We start from the raw sequence: 21,236 nt of genomic DNA, 5'->3' as shown, positions 1-21,236 counted from the left end.
AGAGAAACATGAAGAGGTAAACAGGAAAGAAAAATCATGAGACTTATTAAGTATGAACTGTTTACATTCTGCATTGAAAGATGATTTTTGTAACTCATGAGTCTTTTGTCAGTATTAGAGTAGTTGGAGGGGAAAAAATTACATGTATGTATATATGTATAGATAGATAGATAGATAGATAGATAGATGGCACAGGGTGAGTTGAAGATGAAGGGGTGATATCTGGAGAATAAAATTAAGGGGTGAGAGAGGATTATACTAAGAGAAGGAGAAAGGGAGAGATAGAATGGAATAAATTATCTCACATAAAACAAATAAGAAAAGGCTTTTACAGTGGAGGGGAAACAGGGGAAGGTGAGAGGGAATGAGTGAATCTTATTTTCATAGGATTTGGCTTAAGGAGAGAATAACATACATACTCAATTGGGTATGGAAATCTATCTTACCCTACAGGAAAATGGGGGGAGCAGTGGGGAGGTGACAAGAGAGTAGGAGGATGATAGGGGAGGACAGATTGGGGGAGGGGGTAATCAGAAGCAAACACTTCTAAGGACGGACAGAGTCAAAAAGAAAGAATAGAATAAATGGGGAGCAGGATAGAATGAAGGGAAATATACTTAGTTTTTCACAACATGACTACTATGGAAGTGTTTTACATGACTACACATGTATAACCTATATTGAATTATTTGCCTTCTCAATGAGGTGGATGGGGAGGGAGGAAGGGAGAAAATTAGGAACCCAAAGTTTTAAAACCAAAAGTTAAAAAAACTTGTTTTCACATGCAACTGGGAAATAAGATATACAGGGAATGGGGTATAGAAATCTCTCCTGCCCTACAGGATAATTTAAGGAGAAGGGGATAAGAGAAGGGGGAGGGAGATAGAAGGGAGGGCAGATTAGAAGAAGGGATATTCAGAATGCATGACATCTTGGGGTGGGAGGAGGGACAACATGGGGAGAAAATTTGGAACTCAAAATCTTCTGGAAGTGAATGATGAAAACTAAAAATAAATTAATTAATTAAAAAAAAAACTTAAAAAAAAAAGTAGAATTGGCCAAATGGAAAAAGAGCTTCAAAACCTCAATGAAAAAATTAGATTTGAGCAAGTGGAAACTGATGATCCCACAACACATCAAGAAACAATAAAACAAAATCAAAATAATGAAAAAATAGAAGAAAATGTAAATTATTTCATTGGCAAAATCAACTGACCTTGAAAATAGATCTAGGAGAAATAATTTAAGGATTACTGGACTACCCGAAAGCCATGTTCATAAAAAGGGGGCCTAGACATCATCTTTCAAGAAACTATCATGGAAAACTGACCTGAAATCTTCTATCCCAAGGGTGAAATAGAAATTTAAAGAATCCATTTACTCCCATCTGAAAAAGATCCCAAAATGTAAACTCCCAGGAATATTATAGCTACATTCCACAGCTCCCAGGTCAAGTAGAAAATATTGCAAGTAGATAGAAAGAAACAATTCAAATATCATGGAGCAACAGTTAGGATAGCACAAAATTTAGCAGCTTCTACATTAAAGAATTGGAGAGCTTGGAATATGATAGTGCAGAGGGCAAAGGAGCTAGGATTACAACCAAGAATCACCTACCCAGCAAAACTGAGGATAAACCTTTAAGGGAAAAAAAGTGGATATTTGATGAATTAAAGGACTTTCAAGAATTCCTATTGAAAAGACCAAAGCTGAGTACAAAATTTTACTTTCAAATAGAAGATTCAAGGAAAGAGAACCCACAAGGGAATCAGTAAGGTTAAACTTTTACATTCCTACATGGGAAGATGATACTTGTCACTCCTAAGAATTTTATTGTTATTAGGGCAGTTAGACAAAGTATACATAGACAGAGGGCGTGGGTGTGAGTTGAACATGATGGGATAACATCTAAAAAATAAATAAAATTAAGAGGTAAGAAAGAAGAATGCACTGGGAGAATAGTAAAGGGAGAGATAGAATGAGGTAATTTACTGACATAAAAAATGTGCAAAAGAACTATAATATTGGAGGGGAAGATGAGGGATATGGGTTGGGGGGAAGCACTTGAACCTTACTGTCTTTGGAATTGTATTAAAGTTAGAATAACATACTTCTTCAGTTGGGTATAATTTTTCCTAATTCATATAATCTTTTAGTCCTTTCCCTTAAAAAGTTTACATTCTATTAGGGAAAGAAGATGACAGAACAACATATATGTATACAAATAGTAATTGTGTAAAGTAAAGAATGATGAGGTCAAAGGAAAGATCCACATAAAATACTCTAGTAAAAAATCTAACAAGAGAGATTGGGGGAATGAGAAAATAAATGAAATATTTGCATAATATCCTAACTCTCCATGATCAAGTCAAGGTTTTTGAGACTGTGTATTGAAACTTTACCCATTAACAAATAATAGAGTGAAGCATCTAAAGATGTTGGTGTGAACACCACTAATTTTTTCTGCCATTCTAAATCTATGTAGCCTTAAGCATAGTAGTAGCTTATATTGTGTCCTTTTTCTTCTCTTAAGAAAGCAGAAATCCAATGAAAATAGATTAGATTAAAAACCACATTCCATAGAAATCTTTTCATGCCATTTTCAGTCTTGAAATATCATTTTGCATGTCCCAGTCCAGTCTTTCAAATATAGCACTTCTTGGTGTACTGTCTTTGAAGCTGTCAGGTTGGATATATACTGTATTCCAATTGGAAAGAGAAATGTGACTTATTTCTCTGTGAATATGACACTTGTCCCTGCATAACAAGAAACCAAAGAAATAAAAAGGTCTATTACCAAAGGCACAACAATTTACACAATACATAGGTTTTGCCAAATACATGTCATAATGAAATATAAATATAATCTCTTGTAAAATTGAATACACTATATAGTCTGTAGTCCGAAACTATGGGCAACCTTTGCTAATTTATACCCCTATCTTGCCTACAATATTTAAATAGCATTTGTAGTCCTACTACAGATTTTACAATCTTGCACAAAATAGAACCCTTGCCCCGTCTCACCAATGTGACAGATTCCCTTGATATCAAAAGTGCTTCTGCAATCAGGCAGAAAGACACATTAAGATACTGGAGATGTTTAACAATAAGATAGGCTTTACAAATCAAAGGGTTTCCCCATTACAGAGAAAGCCCAAGCCAAGGCTGAATCACTACCTGTCAAAATTGTTGTAGAAAGGATTCCTCAGCATTTCTTGTACTCATCCTTTTCTCTCTATTCACATGGCCTTCACTTTATTTCAGGCCCTCATCTTTTGCCTGAACTATTGCTCTTACCTTTTAATTCTCCTCTCTGCCTTTAGGTACTCCCCTCTTTAGTTTGCCATCTAAACTGCTGCCAAATTCATTTTTCCTTAAGTACAAGTCTGCCCATGTCACTCCTCACTAAAGCAACTTCTTCATTGTCTTTCTAATGCTTCTAGGATAAAATACAAATGCATTTCTTTGGTGTTTAGAACCCTTCACCATCTCGCTCAATTTTTTCTTTTCAGATTAATTTGACATTGCTCTCCCTTACAAACTCTCTATTTCTGCCAACCTGGTCTACTTATTCTTTCCAATGCATGATATCCCACGTACCATAACCATGATTTTTTACCACCTATTTCCCCTGACTGACTGTTTGCTCTCCTTCCTTCTGTCTCCTAGATTTGCCTTACTCCATTCAGGGCCAAGTTCTCCTCTTTTCTGGATTCACCCAGTTGTTAGTGCTCCTCCACTTCTGTCCCTCAAAAAGGCTGCCCCTTTGTATTTATTTTTATATATTTTATATTTACATATCTGTGTACGTGTTGTTTCTCCTCAATAAAATGTAAACCCTGTTGAGGACAGGGAGGTATCCCTTTGTATTTGTGTTTTCAATAGATGGCACAGTGGCTAGTGCATAGTAAGCAGACGCTTGACAAATGCTGTTGAATTGAATTGACTTCAATTTCTTCATTAAATGGAAATTACATAAACTCTAAGGTTCTTTCCAAATCTAAGACTTGGTGAACATATGAGTCTATAGTATAGGTTGAAAAAAATAAATTTTTGTGGGGTATCCATAATTATAATGTCAATTGAAAAGGGTCAGTCAAGTTAGGCAATGCATTATATTGTTTCCACAGTATTAAGCAAGCATTAATTAATTAGTTAAGGCTTTCTTTTCACTCAAAAGAGTCATTAAAATGGTATGTTGGTGATGGTATAAATCCCATGGCTGTATTTTAAAGAGGAAGAGAATTGTAGATTACTAACATTTTCAAACTCAGCTATGGTTAAGAATCTAAGTAAATACCAAAACTTCTTTTTTCAACTTTTTTACATTGTAAAACAACATATTTACCAATTGAATAGGAAGGAAAATCACTTGGTGAGAAGAGCACTAGACTAGGAGCTGAGAGACTTGTGGCTTATTCCTGGCTCTGCCATCCATTCATTATGAGACCTTGGGTAAATCATTTATCTGTGAAGTAAGAGAAGTTGACTGAATGATCTCTATGGTTCCTTCCACTTCTAACAATTTATAATTCTATGCCATTAAGTAATATCTTCTAGATAGACAAGGAAATGGCGGTTTGGCATGCTGGTGCTCACTCTGAGACCTGACACTACTTTGCAGTTGTCCTTGATGTTAAAACTGTTTTTAACATCTTTTCTTGGGTAGGATAACAGGGATGTAGGAAAAGACTTGCAGCATGGACTATTGTTCTGTAGGAATCTTTTGGAAGGAAGCTTGTTCTAATAAAGACAACAAAGTATAGCTTCACAAAACAATAAATAAATGTTAGCTATCATTTTTAGGCCAAGTTCACTAACTTGGAACAGACTAGAGGTTTCAACTTGAGTTTCCTGGAGTACTCCTGGCAATCTAAATATCACTTAAATGCAAAGGATCAGATAGTTTCGCTTAGACCAAGGCAATACCACCCCAGTTCTTCATTTTGAAACTATTAAGAATGATCAACTTGCATCTGGGAACCTAGAGCCAGCATGAAATCTGATGATACACACACACACACACACACACACACACACATATGTGCACACACACATATATACATACATATACATACATGCATATGTGTGTATACATGTGTGTATATGTGTGTGTGTGTATATGTATAGTATGCAACCATAACTACAAATCCTAACCGTGGACTAGAGCCAATTATTATTTCAATTTTTATAATTACTCATGCAAAGGCAGTGTTTTTTTTTCCCCCAGCCCCAAAGACACAAAGACTTCAAAATAGGCTAGAAATTGTTTTTTCTGTTTACAGGCATTATTTCCCATAAACACCACATGGTTAAATCCTTTAAATAAAGCAGCACTTTTTGGTACTTAAAATAGATGCTTAAAAGTGGTAACTTTGGCCAAACACCTTAAATAAGTCTCTTTTTATTCCTGCTTTCTTTTCTGACCTAAATCTGGCTGCCACTGCTCATGAAAGAAATTACAAAAGCTTCTCAGTCACTGCTACTCGGGTTCCTTTTGCACTACAGCATTTGTCATTGCCAAAACAGCAGAGTTTAATTAAGTGTTGTGAGCAGCCTAGTGAGAAACACACTTTAAATTAAACCTCTGTACACGCAGCTATTGGTTCCTTACCTCCTGAACAATCAGCGGGGTGTTAGGCATAAATTCCGTCTCTCAAGGGAAACGCAGCTCTACGCACCTCTAGCAATTCATAAATGATCCTGCTTTCTCAGAACCATATCTTATTAAAGCACATTTAATTATTTCTTAGTTTTAAACACCAGTAGATGAAGGCGATAATTAATGTGCCTACCACTAAACATTTTATTTACTCTTGATATATTAATGGTATTATCAAGAAAATATGCTAGAGTTTCAGGTTTAACAAAATTACATGGCAAATTATCTTTTGATGCATCAAGCAATCGTTAATATAATGGAATAAATTATTTTAACACCTCAGTAGTAATGGATGGGCACAAGAATAGAAGTATTTTTAATTTTCAAAATGTTTTTGTAATTACACATTTCAGGGGGCACTTAAATCAGTGATGTAAGAGTTTGAATTTTTAGGGATGGAAACAAAAGAACAATTTCAAAAGGTGACTTTTGAGCTTCTCACAAATGGAAGATATATCAGGCCAACTGGCCTTTGTTGAACAATATATCACAAGAGCAATGAGCGAATTGTAAGAAAAGTTATTGAAAATGAAGGTTGACCAAATTTGATCCTAAAATTTGAATTTGTCAGTTCAATTCCATTTAATATTTTGAATTTATGATTTTTGCTTAAAAGTTAATAATGATTGGTGCACACACATTTTAAATCCATTTTCTCATGTGCTGGATGATATTAAGCAGAGTGATGATTTGCTCTCAACTGAGCATGGCCTGCCACATCATGTGAAAAGTCAGAACAGATGACTACAACCTTAAAATATTCTTGAGTTTCATGACAACACAGTGGGGCAATTTCACACTCTGAAGAATGTTCTTTGCATCAACTTGCTCCACAAAGAGGCAGAAACGATGGAAATGGCTTATTAGCTCCTAGTGCCTTCTGTTTAGAGATTACCTTCTAGCAATTTTATATATAGATCTTGTATATACCTAGTTATTTACATGTTGTCTCCACAATTAGAATGTGACCCACTTGAGGGCAAGGATTTTAGTTACCTTTCTTTGTATCCCTAGCACTCGGTAGGTTTTCTGGCACATAGGAAGCATTAAATAAATGCTTATTAATGGATTGATTGAATCTCTTCCTGTCTATTAGTTTCTTTCCTGGTCTTCAGACATAGTCGTTAAACACTTTCCTTCATTCCTCCAATGCCCTCAAGTGATTGTCCCATGATCTTTTAGCTCTACTAAACAAACTCTTAGAAAAAGCTTTTTACCTCCACTTCCTATCCTTTCACTCATTTTTCAATCTTTTTTGCAATCTAGCTTTAGATTTCTTAACTCAAAGAAAATGATTTCTCAAAAGTTATCAATAATCTCTTAATTAAGAAATCTGTCGGCGTTCTCTAGTCTTTAATCTTCTTTTTCTCCTCTACATTTCACACTGTTGACCATTCTCTTTTCCTGAGGATTCTGGGTTTTCATGACACTACTCTCTCCTGGTTCTCTTCCTATCTGCCTGACTACTTCTCATTTTCCTTTTTGGTTCATCATCTATATCATGCCCCTTAAAGTTGATGTTCTGTAAGACTTTGTTTTAGGTCCTCTTCAGTTTTTTGTTTTTTGTTTTTTTTCTCTACTTTGTCACTTAAAGACCTCATAAATTCTCTTGGTTCAAATTCTCATCTCTTTGCAATGGATTTACAAATCTGTCTATATAACCCTAATCTCCCCTGAACTGCAGTCCTACATCACCAAAATTCCCATAAAGTATTTAAACTAGATGTCCCAGAGATATCTCAAACTCAACATGTCCAAAATAGAATGTGTTGCCTTTCCCTAAAATCCTCTCCTTTTACAAACTTCTCTATTTCTGTCAAAGGTCCCACCATTCTTCCATTCTCCCAGGTTCAAAAAGTTCATAACCTCTGTGTTATGAATTTCTCACTCTCCCTCATGCTGGCCTCCAGTTTCCTTTCTAGTCTCTTTATAGACTCTTCCTCTTCCTGTACTTCATGGTGTACCCAAACTTATATCTCTACTCTTCACACAAGCCATTCCATCTCCCATCTCTGGGCCTTTGAAATGGTCATCCATCATGCTCAGAATGCACTCTCTCCTTACTGCTGCCTCATAGTAATTGTTTATTAAATGCTTTTTTTATTCATTCATTTACTTATAGAATCCCTCCCTTCATTCAAGATGCAATTCAAGTACCACCACCTACATGAACCTTTTTCTAATATCTCAATTGCTAGTTAGGAAGAAAGATATTAACTTGTATTAACCAACTTCTATTTGTTTTAATTTTTTATAAATGGATAAAGACATAGATGGTATGCTTATGAAATTAACAGGGGACACAAATCAACCACAAGTAAATAACTTGTTGCATGATAGTGTGAGCAGACAGAGAGGTATCAGCAGGCCAGAACGAGGGACCAAATATGATAAATTGAAATTTAATAGAGAAAGGAGTTAAATCTTATACTTAGATTAAAAAAGTCAATTTCACAAATATAAAGTGGGGAGATGTGGTTTTTAGCTAAAACAATCTGGAGGGCTTAGTGAATTGCAAAAAAGTCAAAAGTGTAATATGGTTGCCAAAAAAGCTCATGAAGTCTCAAGTTTCACTGAGAGGCATAATGTCCAAAATAAATGAAGGGAGGGTAGTTAGTCTTGGTTAGTTCTTATTTGGAGTATTATAGTCAATTCTGGGCATCATATTTTGGGAAGAAAATTGCTAAGTTGGAAAATGTCCAGAAAAAGGTGAATAAAATTGCAAAGGACTTAAAGATCAGCCAAAGGAAATAGAAATGTTGAATCTGGAGAAGAGAACACTCAGGGTGATATGATAGCTTTCTTTAAAGTATTTGAAGGACTGTCATGATGAAGATGAATTAGACATTCTGCTTAGTCCTACAGGACTGAAACAAGAACACTAGTTGAAACTTGCTGAAATGTAGATTTAGGTTTGATGAAAGGAAAAACAGCCCAAGGAAGTAGCAGGTGCTCATTCTTTTAGAGGGCTTCAAATAAAGACAAGAAAGTTTCCTGGATATGTTATAGAGGAAGTCTCTTTTTCAGGGATGAATTGTACTAGATGGGGCTAGACTTCTGAGGTTTCTTCCAATTCCAAAAATTAAAAACATATTAAAGCTAAAAAAGTTTTAAAAATGAAAGCTATTTATTAGAGGGAATAAACATTTATATAGAGCCTAGTATGTGACAGACACTAAACTGAGCACTTTTTACAAATATTATCTCATTTAATCAGAAACCTTAATCTATTAGACACCTATAATTAATCAAAATAATATCTTCCATGCGTGACCAAAGTCCTGTTTTTAAGATGAAACTCTTATATGAAGAAAAAAAAATTAAAGCATCTGACAGATTTGTAAAGTATGTTTACTATATGATAATAATTTTTTTCCTTATTACTGGTGCTGTGCTTTTTTGGACTGAGGTCTGAAATGTTAATATAGAACTTCTACAGCTATTGGCTAAGAAAGTTATCTTGAAATCTCTGGTAGGTAAGGGCATAGATTTAGGAGTTTTATCTCTATCTATATCTGTATGTGTGTGTAGTGTGTGTGTGTGTGTGTGTGTGTGTGTTGTGTATATATATATATATATACATTTATATCTGTAGATAGTCAGTCCTCAGCATTCGAATACACATGGTGACTTCAAGCATTCCCGTGATTTTATTAGTAACTTCATATTCACTTTCTCATTGGAAACCATGCGCATTCAGGGCTATGTACAGTGAAGAAAAAAAAAATGAAAGGCATGACGCAGGCAAGTTTGTGGAGTAGGTGGTATCCTACTAGGTGCTTCACTAGTCTTGTTTAACCTACTATTGTAAAAAGCTTCCTTTGCATTCATTGCAAATTTTCATTGTTTGCCTTTAAAATTCAAGTTCTGTATTGCAATTATGCCCCCAAAGTTTAGTGCAAGTCCTTTGGTATCTAAGCCCAAGTGTGCAAGTCAGTGATGTGACAGTGAGAAAATAAGGGTGGTAGATAAAAACTTTGTGCCAGAAAGACTGCAGCCACTGTGGGTTGTGAGTTTTGCATTGACAAATCAACGATTCATTATGTAGTACAACTCTCTCACACAGTGGAAGGTAAGACTCGGGTTAAAAAATGTAGTTTTTAAAACTTTTATTTGCTGTACAGTATTTATGGCATTGTAGATTTCATGTGTTATAAAAAGTGAATATTGTCTGAAGTCATTTTTTATTGAGATGTTAGCACAAAAGGTCACAGAATCCTAGGGAATTATTAGTGAGGAAAAATGTTTTGCATGTTACCAGTTTTATTTTGTGTACTTCATTTTATGAGTTATTTCATGGTTACTGTTTTAGGAGACGTGCATATTATCAGAATTAATGTTTTATTATGAAGAATTGTATGCAGCAATTTTCAGCAATCTCTAGTGGAAGATTATAGTTTTTTGGTGGTCTAGGGAACCTAACACCCTATTTCCATAGGTTTAATGTATCAACATTCATTTTTAACTTCATTTTCTAGAAATGTAACTCCCTCAAAAGTTGAGGACTAAATGTATATAATTGTATATGTGTGGTTATCTTTGTTTGTCTTATACATGTTCATAGATATCCCTTAATAGACTAATTAAATTAAATTCGACAAGTATTTATTAAGCAACTATTATATGCAAAGCACTATGCTAGATATGAGGTATGGGAATTGAAATTTTCTTTAACGTCTCTGTCCTCAGAGAGTCTATATTCTCTGTGAGAAGTGGAAAAGGATATGTAAATAACATTTAAACAGACAAATGAATACCCTTTAGTTGGTAGAATCACTTAACCTCTCTGTTCCTCAGTTTTCTTATACATAAAATGAGAGTGTTGAACTAAATGACCTCTTTGGGCATTTCCAAATCTGGTCTATGATGGCAAGAAAAAAACAACACTTTTGTATAATATTTTCCTTGGGAAGGCATTATTAAATAGTTTCACTTAGGAAAAAATATATATCTTAATATTCATCCAATAAGTATTTGGGATTTTAGGCACTCCCAAATATGAAATCAAGATAGATATCATATAGAAGGTTGCATTTAAGCTGAGGCACTTCTCAGAGGCAGATGAAGATGAAGGGAGGTCTAGGCACTGGGGACAGCCTGTGCCAAGGCAACAAGTGGGCAATGGAATGTCCTATCTGGGAAATAGCAAGTAGTTCGGTTTTGCTGGAAAATTGAGTGTATGGTGTAGAGTAACATGCAATAAGGGCAGCTAGATGGCACAATGAATAGAGCACCAGGCCTGGAGTCAGAAAGACTCATCTTTCTGAGTTCAAAGGTGGCCTCAGATAGAGCTAGCCGTGTGACCCTGGGCAAGTCACTTAAACCTATTTGCTTCATTTTCCTCATCTGTAAAATGAGTTGGAGAAGGAAAAGGCAAATCACTCCATTATCTTTACCAAGAAAACCCCAGATGGTGTCAAGAAGAGTCAGACACAACTGAACAACAACAATGGCAACAAAAATGTACAAAATAAGTAAAACCAAAAAAAAGCATATCCAATGACCATTTTTTTTCTTTTCAATTACATAATCTATACTGCTGAATTGAGCACTGCAACAAAAAAAATATCCTTTATCATGGACACTAAGGCTCCCTTGCTTGGAAAAATAACAAATCACTTTTGAGAATATGCTATGGTTATGCTCATCTAATATCCACAGATTTTTTATTTTGTTTCTTGAGAAAAATTCTACAAGAATGTGTTGTCTAAATACTATAATTATGACAATACTCCTTCATTCTGTGAAATGGGGATAAAATCACCCACCTACATTCCTCACAGCTATTATGAAAAACTAATTAGTGATCATTAAAAAAACTACAAAGTGACATGTTTTGCTAATTAGTTTATTAGAGGATTATAAGTAATACATGTTATGAAAATATCTGAACAAATTACTAGTTTTAGCAACAGTATTAACCTTAAAAACATTTAAAATTGCAGTTTCTTGATAAAATACAAGTGTTAACACTTACTTAGCAAGTTCTCTAACCTGTTTGTAAACTACTGATTCAGCTGTAGGAATTTTACAAGTTTAAAGTTCATTTTTGTCTTTCCATTACTATGCAGATCTTACTATGAAAATAAATTATACTTTAGAGGACTTTTTACTTTATTTATTAAAAACTAATCACAACAAAACCTATCTAATATACATTTAATCATGACTCACCAAACTATGATTAAATATTTCCTTAAAAATAATCAGATTCCCCCCTAAGATTTCATGAGGATTCTTCATTTATTTTATTTAATGAACCTTTTATCTGTAAAATTAAAATTGTCACTGCTGTCACTATTTTAACTTTGAAAAAGTCTCTAAAATCAATTGTATCTACATAATATAAAAAGCCCATCATGTAAAAATTAAGAAAAAAAATAAAGCCAATCCATTTGTTAACATCATTAAAACAACCTATTTATGTTAAAAAAAAAATCTTTGATAGGACTCACCGACTCAACCAAATCCACTGACATATGGTAAATATAACAAGCCTCTCTACTCCCCCCAATCCCTGCCTTTGTTTTTGACAGGACTTGGGATTTCATTGGTGAAAGGAGTCATAAGGAAACTTTCCCTACCAAGTGAATATTTTCTTTGCAATTTTTAGTGTAAAGAATTGCCTGAGAAATGTAAAGTTTGTGACTTGCTCAATTGTATAATCAATATGTGTCAGAGGAAGAACTTGAACCCAGGTCTTGAACCTAACTCTCTATGTGCTATTGAACAATCTTAGTCTATTATTTTTGTTCTTGTTTTACCAAATGAAAATTCATAGTTTCATTTCTACATATTCTACAAATAATACCTTACATGTATATAGTAGCTGTACCCTTTAAAAGACTTTGCACATACATTTGTCAATCCAGTGCTTAGCTCATATCCTAGCACACAGTAGGTACTTAATAAATATTGGTTGATTGATCAATTTTTTGTGGAGATAGCAAGAACAATAAGTATGTTACCAGATCATTTAAACATCAAATATGAAGTTAATGCTCAAGTTGAAAATAACTGTACTACTCTGCATAGATGCCACTATGGCCTCATTGACATTGAAAGCATACAATGGATGCTTTCACCAGTGGTAGGTTTTTGGAAAAATGTGTAATAAATTTTATTCATTTTCCCCAAAGCAGGATGCTGAAATTTTATAAAATGAGGCCTGAGGTAGTTACTAGGCATGAGAAAAGTATTCTACCTGGAATATTAGGGTAGAAGATTTTCAGCTGGGGCCTAGATAGATCAAAATTGGCCAATGCTCCCTAATACCAGATCAATGTGGTTATGGCCTTGAAATCTCTTAAGTGAAACATCCTATGAATTTTGAGGATGGATATACAAGCTCTGAGTCATAATCTGTGACTGTGGAAAAAGAATGAAACGAACTGCCATGGACAGAAATGTCATCTATAACATTGGTTTCAGCACTAATATGTCATAACCCACCAAACCAACTTATGCTAATATCAGTGTGATATTTTTATTCTTTTATTGAAAGCCCCCCAAAATATTTATTCCAGAAGCACCTAAGAGAATTATTTTTTCTGTTATTACAAATTAAGCATTTTGGAAAAATTTCATTTTTTCTCTTCCTATGTTTATGCTATTCAAATTTTCCTCCTTAAGTGGTTGGGATTTTTCTTGTAGATTTCATTGAGCAGAATTAATTGAACACATATCTAGATCCTTTGATTTCACTGGCAAGACTTCAGATGGAACTCATGGGGGCTATTAAAATGAGGAACAGGTGTACAACAGAGAGGGTCTTTCTGCTTATCTGTATAGATGGCACAACCTGAAATACTATTAAATTTGAGGTTCAGGAGTTAACTTTATTGTATCATGGACCCCTTTGGTATTCTGGTTAAGCCTTTGAGCCCCTTCTCAGAATAAGTTAATTCATAATTGAATGAAATGCTAAACTTCATTTAGAGGGGCTGTCCTTTGCTTTTCTTTGTATCTCCTGAACTTACCACACTGCCTGGCACATAGTAGGCATTTAATAAATGTTTATTTACTGACACTGTGAAATCTATCTAGAACTATCCTCTACATTAAATTGTAAATATTCAGACTTGTAAGGGTCAAACAGATTTTCACTTCTTGTTCTATGTGTTTGTTTTTCATGTAAATTTTAAGGTTGGCATTATGTGGACAATAGCCAAAGTGAAAGGAGGAAAATGGGAGAGAATAGTGATGGATACTGTTCCATACAGTTTTAGACAATGGAGTATTATGGTGATAAACACATCCTAACTTTTTCTTTTCATCTTAATTTCTTGTAATGAAATGTTAGAGAAAGCAGACCATATTTTTTTTTTTTTCCTCACTGCTTAAGGGACCAGGCTTCCTATTGACCAGAGCTGAATTTTAGATATATCATGGAAATATTAAACTATTATAGGTATAGGTTACCAAATAAATTTTCAACAAAGTTTGTAAAGAAATTACAATGCAATATTCAGATTTATACAGCACAATTTAATTCTGAAGTATCCACTAATATTGTCATTTTTGTGTGGTTATACATTAGAACCAAGCAATCACAAGAGACCCTGAGAGAAACTCTAGTTCATCCATCTCCTGCAACATGAATGGGATGGGATAGACAAAGAATTGTCTAAAGCAAAGAGCAGCATTCATTTGATCACTGTCAATTGTCACAGCGGCATAGAGGCATAAGTGGCACTGCAGGGACAAGTGCTGTCAATTATTTTTTTTTCTTTTAAATCACGAACGCAAATAAGGAAACAAATAACTTGTGAAATGACATCAAAACAAGGAGTCCAAAAATTTTGAGGACAGATTTAAAATTCAATGTGGTGGCCTGGATACAATGGTAACATGGAAATGAATTAAATACAAGTCAATAAGGCCACTCAATCCATCGACAATCATTTATAAAAATACCTACTAGTTGCCAGAGCCTATGTTAGGCACTGAGAATACAAAGCCAAAAAAGCAATAGCTCCTAACCTCCTGTAGCTTACATTCTTTAGAGACGTGTACATATAAAAGCGTATAGAGAGCGTCCCAAAAAACTCTTATACAGTGTCTTCCCCACATTATTAATTCAGTTAATATCTCCTCAATATTGATCACTTCTTGACATAAGTTCACCAATTAACATCCCCTTCCTACCCACTCCCAATTCACGGGGGTCGGGGAGGGAGTATTACTTGTAGGACATGGCTTTTTGTCTGTAAGTTTAACCCCCTTTTTGGCTTGGATCAAGTAGGTTTCTCCTCCTGTTTGGTTCCTTTCCAAGCTCAACTGCTGTGGCTCCACCGGACTCTGCTATGGGGTCTAGTTGCTATACTAGAGCTCTCTGATAACTCTTCTGCCTTTTAAACTTCCCAATACTTACTTTAAGAAAAAAACAAACAATTTCTGCCTATCTCTGCTACTTATTCACTTGAGATCAAGAAAAAATAAATACAACAAGGATAGAAAAATCATAGGCACCCTGGTTACTATGGCTTATGGCCACATAATGGCCAGGTAGGGAGATAAAGCAGCCACTGCTGCTGCTAATTGATGTCTTTCCCTTCCCTCCTACTCCAAGTCCACAGATCTTCCTTACTTAAAATCCATAAGGGAAGAAGGATTGAGTTTGTCTGTTCAAGACAATGCATACTCATTTCCAGCTGAGTAGCCAATTAAAAGTCACATGGTAAGCAACAGGAAACAGAGTGTTCCTGCACATGCTCTGAAGTGAGGAAGAGAAGTGACCTTCCATCACATCTTGGAATCACAATAGATAATTATGTTCAAGTCATGGAAAAAAAAAAAGCAAATATGTACAAGTAAATATAAACCAGGTACAGATGTAACATTACTTTTTTATCATGAGCATTGCTCATGTGCTGCTAAGGTTCTGTGTTTGGTCCTCAACTCCACAATTAAGAGATTCAGATAAGAACAATAAAGGTAATTAAAGGATTGTGAAAATTAAGTACATGAAACAGGTTAGTAGAATTGAAGCTAGAGGAGAAAGCATCCTATGACTTATTTAGACAAAGTCCAAATAAGAATTTGTTTTAAAACTACAATAAAAATATGCCAGCCAGGTACCTGTCCTTTAAATACTAGTGTAATTATTATTATTACTCATAAAGAAAAGCAATTGAAGGAGCCTTTACATTGGAAGAATTGCATGAGGACCATATATAAAATCTTTGCTGTGAATTGTAGTAGAGAGAGAATATAAAGTAGCTTTTAAAACAACATATATGTGTATTAAAACATTTACAAAACTACTTTTTAAGTGTTCTCAATATTTTTATTTTAGTTATAGTATTTTCCTTTGCTCTTCCACTAATGTTCTACTCCAGTGACTCTTCATTATGTGGAGGTGAGCCTGGTTCTCAAAGACTACAAAGGAAGAGCACAAGATCTGGCAATTTCTATGAAGTCCTAATGGCTTCAAGAATGGGATCAGCTGAACTGCATTTCTTAGTCTAGCTAGGTTAGACTATGCTAATCACCAGAAGGTTGGCCAGGTAATATGGTTTTGTTTTTGTTTTTGCTGTAGCAATTCATGAGGTACCTACTATCTAAGGGCTGTGTGTAGAGTACTGTAGGAGGAGACAGGAATAGAGTATTCCTGAGCACAGAATGGTCACACTAATGAGATTATGTACCTTTCATCAATAATGAAGAATCCTTCTTTGCTATCAGAAGCAGAAAACTTTGACTTTAGCAAGATTGAAGAAGGAAGAACTCAGTAGATTAAACAGGAAAAAAAATTAAATAGAGAAAAGATCACTGAAAGCCTGAAACACAAGCAACAAACATTTATGTTCAGATTTTTCTGTTTAGTGTGGTATTTCTGAATACTCCTTGGCTGCTGCTGGGCTGAAGAGCTCAACCAAGAATTTGCTTCAGTCCTCAGGATTCCTACAGAGAGCACAGCAAGTGCTCACTTTTGAGAAAAAAAAGGCTGAAATTTGAATACCAACTAGAATGAGTGCTTAGAAATTAACTGGTATTTTGATTTTATCGGATAGGTTTGATTTGATTTTCCACATATAATTTGTGACGTTCTAATTTTAAATGTTTAGCACATGTTCTTTAAAACATACCCTTACTAAGGTAGATATGTGATACTAAGTAACAGAGCTAAGGGCTTTGAGGATTTCCTCTTCAGATTTGTTCCCCTACATTTATGCTAGGATGCATATTATAGGATGCTTTATATTTCAGAATTTGCTTAAAGTTATAAATACATAATTAATAAATTCTTCAATTACATCAATAAACCAAAGACTCAGAGAGGAGATGCATGCTGTGATTCCAATCTTGGTAAACTCTGGGTTGTCAGCAAAGTTAATTAATGATAGATAAATATTTGTAAAATGGAAGCTGCAAACTCAAAACCAACAAAAATAAAAAAAACAAAAACTAACAATTGGCACACAGTTAACTCTCTGTAACTATGCTATGTCCAGGAAGATGAGTGGGGCTGTAATTCATTTTCTACTTCAACCTCAATACTCAGGCCAAAGTACTTACGGGTATTTTTTTTTTTTAAGTTTGCCAACTTGTTTGTCTGTGTGAAGTAGGTTGACAAGTACAAGTAATTCACTTCAAATGCTGAGTGCTAGAATGTGGACTGGGTTTTCTCAGACTGGAATTTATACAAGATCAAGACCCTGTCAGTATTCCCCATTCAAATGAAATTCTGTCACCATGTAAGCCCAGGCATAAGTTTTCTTCTTATTGAGAGAGCTTATGGCTCTTAGTTAATATGGTTAGACTATAGAGGGAGCAGTGGGTGGCGAGGGAGAAACTAGATGGTTTCTTAACTGCACATGTCCAATACATCTTTTTCAAAAGACAGAAACATATTATATTTCAGTCAAGGCTTAACCCCTACTGCTCAGAAATGCAACAGAGCTTGAATACATGCATTATCTATTTCCTGTAAATAAAGATCACTGTCAAATTGTATACTTTTAGTACCAAGTGGCATGTGAAAAGTATAGAGGTTAACTTTGCATGATCAACATTTTATTCTTCGACATGAATTTGGATTAACATTTGCATTTATTAAGTTAACATGCATCTGTTTTAAAGAAACTATAAAAATAAACAAGTTTTGTTGTGGTTGTTTTTAGTTTCAGGGCTGCCCAATGTGCATGAGTATTACAGATTTCCTTTATCACAATAACATATAGTGGTAATGCTAACCTTTCCTTCCTAAGTATTCTTCACCATGACCACCACCAATAATGAATTCTAAAAGACTTCAGGATTATAATCACTAACATGATGGGAAAAGGAGGGTACAAAAGCTTATATAGAGAATGGTATAATGGTTAGGAATGCCTGACTTAGAGTCAGGAAAATGTGTTTCAGTCTTGCCCTGCGTCCATTAGCTCCATTGCCAAGAACAAGTCATTTTATCCCTCTAGGCCTCTGTTTCCTCATCTGTAATATAGGAGTAATACTTATATTTCCCCTCAAAGGGTTGTGGTAAGGCTTATATGACATAATTTATATAAAGCATCTTTGCAAACGTTAAAATACTCTATTAATGTCAGTATTGTCAGTTCAATTTCTAATGCAGAATATTTAATCTTTTTAGTGCCATGGATGCTTTTGGCAGCCTCATAAAACCTATGGATCCTTTTTCAGAACAATGATTTTAAATGAATAAAATAAAATACATTGGATTACAAAAGAAACTAATTAGATTGAATTATAAAATAATAATAATAAAAAATCCAAGTTCACAGATCCTCAAAATTGATTCATGGATCATTTTGGATTGGTATGGGGGACTGTACATTAAGTAATCCCACTCTAATGTATAACATGTAGATTTTCTTTACTGACAAAACTTAATCCAAAAAAATCATTTTAGCAAAAACAAAACAAAATAAAACCAGAAAAAAGAGTAATTTAGCATTGCTTAAGCAAAGAACCGTTTTGATCAACTAAACTATTTTAGTATTCGACTGTTGTCATATGTACACAGTACAACTTTTGAGATTCATTTCTTTTAGCTACTGGTGTATTACAATTTTGTGTGGATCTTTCAAGTTTCCTGTATCTCTTATCATGTCTCAATTTCTACAGCTAAAATGTCAACAGTAACATATAGATCTTAGACATGAACTTTGAGGTCATCAGATTAAAAATATTGTTTCCAGAGTACTATTCACATTTGTAGAACCTTCTTCAATAGAACTCTCAAAAAAAGTTTTCAACAACTCATATAAGGAGAAGATAAAAGATTCCACCAACTCATTTTTCCAGTTCCATCTCATCTAATCAATATTTATTGTGCAACTATTATATTTCAGGAACTATACGAAGTATTGAGAACACAAATGCAAAATGCAAAACCTTCTCTGCCTTCAAGACATGTTTATTATACTGTAGGGATATAACATAAATATATAAAAATATACATGATAATTAAAGGAAGGAGAAAGCACGGGCAACTGGGGGGATGGGAGGAAAGTCAGTCTTTTCTGTGGGAAGAACATCAACTGAACTTTGAAAACTGCTAAAGGTTAAAAGGGGCAGAGGTGAAAAGAGAACACTACCCATACATGAGAGATAACTTGTGCAAAGGAATTGTGGTTGGAGATTGAATACTGATTTTGAGGGAAACGGTAAGTATGGCAATTTATTTAAAATTTAGAGTATGAAATGAAGCAAAATATTAATAGGTCAAGAAAAGTACGGTAGAGAGAGATTAGGAGGACTGTTTACTCAAGTTTCTAGTAAGATATGCAGGTTTTTCTATTATACACTTCAGATCTAAGGGCTTGGTAGAAGCATTTCTTGCAAATTTCATTATGTATAAGAATGAAACTGGTAAATCACCTATTCAATCACTAATTTGCAGAATCACTAATTCAATTCTAAAGTCATCCAAATGCCAATAGTATGAGAAGTCAAACTGTGGTAGATATAAGACTTAAAAATTTGGGTTTGATTTCTTTGCTCTTGAAAATATGAATCAGGATTTTTTTTCAATTATAAATGCAAACGCCAAGCACTCACACAGAGCCCCAGAGAAGAATTATATTTACTTAACACCACCTGTGTACAGCACATATCCTGAAGAAACTGAAAGTTTCTTGAGAAATTCCTTTGAAGGTCTTCATAATGCGGTGAAAAAGTCTAAGTTACAATTATGTTTGAGTTGATCTATTTGATTGGCCTTGATAATGCTATATAAATTTTCGCAAAAGTGGCTACCAGTTGGTCAAAAACCCTGTATTATAAACTCCTTATTTCCTGTTATATAATGTCTAAGTCTAATAAAGGATAATTCCTCATCAGTAAACCAGTAGTTAAAATAACTCTTAATTGGTTAATGGTAAATTCCAAAAAAAATTTTGAAATGATCTGAATAATCCAAAGAATAGTTATACCTATGAAAAAATGACAAATGACATCTGCTTAGCTGGGATACATGAGAGTGTGTATCTGCACTGAGTCAGAAGATGGACTAAATTTACTCTTAGATTCCATAAAAATTTAAGTTTCTGTGATCTTCTGAAATGACTGAATGGATTTTCCTAATTTCCTGGTCTATAACCAACATTTAAAAATATATTCCTAATTAAGAGAACTTTGAAGAGAAGCTCTAAATACATATTTGTACAAGCTTGTCACAATTAGTTGGGACCTATCATTAGTACAAGTTGTGTAAACTCTGTTTTCTGTTTACACAGGTCACTTTAAATAACACAATGGAGTCATTTTATTACTCTCATTTACTTTTTTATTTGTAGTTAAGGAAATTATCATTATTTTCAAATACTAAAATTATCTTCCATGGAAGCCAGAGAAAAATAATGCCAAGTGTAAGACACAAGCCTTTGAGAATGAAAAAATTCCAAGTTAAGGCAGATGTTATATCTGTAAATCCTCCCATTGTGCTTTGGTATCAAAGTAGTCCCAATTCGGTACACATTTGTGACATGCCATATGGACTGCAATAACTGAGCCCAAGAACAGGAGTTAGGGATTTAAAAAAAAAAAAAGCTTCAAGTTGAAAATTGTGTGCCTTTGTCGGTTTGCATCTCCTTCGGGCTACAGGAACATCATTTTACTGTGTATGGGGTCCCAATGTTTGAGCCTCTGCTTGAGTGGCAAGTAGTGGTCTGGATTCATCCAAATTTCCCTCCGTTCCTCCCGTCTTCCTATTTATTCCCTCCCTGAATTAATTGCTCCCTCTCCTCCAAGGTCTGCATTGGACACTGATTATCTGAGTAAACTGTAAGTCACTTGAATCAAACATAACACAACACTTAAAAAAAAGTCTCTAATGCTTTTCCTTTTTAGTGCTTCTTGGTTTGGCTGTTTCAAATTGAAATTGACAAAAGGATCTGGCAGCCCATTCAAAGGACAAGGCCCTTGTAACTCGGAGATGGCCAATGCATTTATCAGAGCAGATAAATCTGAATAGATTCTGAAGTAGAACTTCATTTACACCTTGCAAAGAGACACATTGAGTGTGAGAGTCAATTCCTTGGTAGATTTGGGGTTAAAAGCACACACACACACACACACACACACACACACACACACACACACACAC

The sequence above is a fragment of the Vombatus ursinus genome, unplaced genomic scaffold (assembly GCF_900497805.2).
Source record: "Vombatus ursinus unplaced genomic scaffold, bare-nosed wombat genome assembly UNPS02014779.1, whole genome shotgun sequence".
In the NCBI taxonomy this organism is placed as follows: Eukaryota; Metazoa; Chordata; class Mammalia; order Diprotodontia; family Vombatidae; genus Vombatus; species Vombatus ursinus.
This window is presented reverse-complemented; position numbering follows the sequence as displayed.